A 2,084-nucleotide genomic window follows, 5' to 3' on the forward strand; every position below is an offset into this window, starting at 1 on the left:
TCGTGAACAAAAAAGTAAGCCGCAGCCTTTGAAAAACAAGCCAAAAATAAGCCAGACAATTTTTTGCCCAAAATTTAACTTAACTTTTAATGGTGTCCAAGTTTTGACGGCCGTTTTATAGAAATATTGAAAAAAACTATGTTTTCTAAAGAATTAAAGAGGCTGAGTTACAAGGTCAAAAATTAAAACGTACAGGGATTAGGAGGCACAGTTGGGGGCTGCCGCCCCCAAACCCCCGCTTTCGCAGCCTTTAAATATAAAAAAAATTTCTTTAAACTGAAAGTAAGGAGCGACATTAAAACTTAAAACGAACAGAAATTATTCCGTATATGAAAGGGGCTGTGCCCTCCTCAACGCCTCGCTCTTTACGCTAAAGTTTTTATTGTTTAAAAAAAAGAGTTGTGAGAAAGTCAAACTTTAGCGTAAAGAGCGAGGCGTTGAGGAGGGCACATCCCCTTTCATATACAGAATAATTTCTGTTCGTTTTAAGTTCGATTAACTCTTTAGAAAACGTAGTTTTTTTTCAAATAATTTCTGCCCGTTTTTGTACAGTTTATTACTTATCAAGATAAAGTCGGAAGAGGATGAAATTTTGCAAGTTTCTTAGTTTGAGATTGGGCTACAGAATGCGATTACCGCCGTCTCTCTGCGACATCTAGGACCTGAAATCGCTTAACATTGTGGTGGGTCGCCTCTTTATAGAGGCACAAGTGTGCCTCCTTGACTCACCTCTATTCAGGTCCTTTGATCCTACTGGCATTATCCACCTTTCAATTCGTTCCCTGGTTTGCGGAAGTTCAGTTCCAGTGTAGAGATTATTTTGAGGCAGCAATTAGTAGAATTGTGATAAACCGCTACCCCATGTGGAACTCTAGAGACTTTACAGAAATTCCCGCGCGCTATGTTCAGAAAATTCTCGACCGTGCTTATTTTCCTGTCCAACAGTTCAGGGAAAATTATTGACGAAGACACCCACCGGCTGGATTTCTCCTGTGTTAGTTTGAGCACTGTCCGTGTGTGCGCCGCAATTTCTGTATCCCATAATTTCACTGAGTCGGACCTCCGATTACTATAATGATACTCTATGACCCAATGCGTTTTAATTTCAAAATTTCGATTCAGTCTGAGGTTCTTTTTGGCGCAATAGAATTATTACCAGAAAAAATTCTTAAAATTGTGTCCCAGCCCTTATTTATTGGTTGGACATAATGATGCATTACTTAATAGCGACCGTAGCCCGCAGACAAAAACAAAAAAGATCATTATTTCATTTGTTTATTATAACATAGATACACAAACAAACATTAGATTATTGGATATTATCACTTATCGATTCATAAAATTGTGGAAATCACTCTGCGTAAAGTCAATGCTTCGGAATAAAATAATTTTTCCAATGCTAAATGCTAGTATAAAATGCCGTTAAAGGGCTACAAAATGTACACAAGGACCACAATCGTACTTTTGTCTTTATCACAAGTCCATTCCAGGGTCATAATTGGCTATCACAAACCACAATACGTCCCTGGGACCAAGAACAAATAAGCCTGAGTAGAATCTCTGTCTTTGGTCCATGAACTGACTATTGGATAACACGTAAAATCTGAGTGAAGGTGGAGCCGATTTAGAACTGGCTGAGCACTGAGTTGACGACCGTCTACTTTTCCTCATCGCCGCCTCACATTTGCAAAGAAAGGACCGTAGCAGGACTCCCGGCGTGTATGATAAGTGTAATCAAACACTTTCACTTGTTCTCACTCAATTTTTCTTCTCCGGGGCTGCACTGCGAAGAGCTAGTTGTTGAGTTAACGAATTGTCATGTTCCACACCAGCTCCACCTCCGCCTAAATTCGCCAGATATCAGCCGTATTTTATTCGACTCCGCATGGTTGTAGTATCGAGATAGAGAGACGAAGGTTCTTAGTCTTTATTTGTTCTTGCTGGGACGGATCTCCAGGTTCCTGTTTGATGAGCCACATTTTAACGAAGTCCGAACATTCCACCACTTTAAACATGGATGGGAAGTATCGTGGGCCAGATTGGGAATGACACGCGTTATAAATTTAGATACTTTTAAGTAAGAC

This window comes from Artemia sp. Qi Xiang Cuo, chromosome 2 (genome assembly GCF_049724085.1).
Source record: "Artemia sp. Qi Xiang Cuo chromosome 2, ASM4972408v1, whole genome shotgun sequence".
In the NCBI taxonomy this organism is placed as follows: domain Eukaryota; kingdom Metazoa; phylum Arthropoda; class Branchiopoda; order Anostraca; family Artemiidae; genus Artemia; species Artemia sp. Qi Xiang Cuo.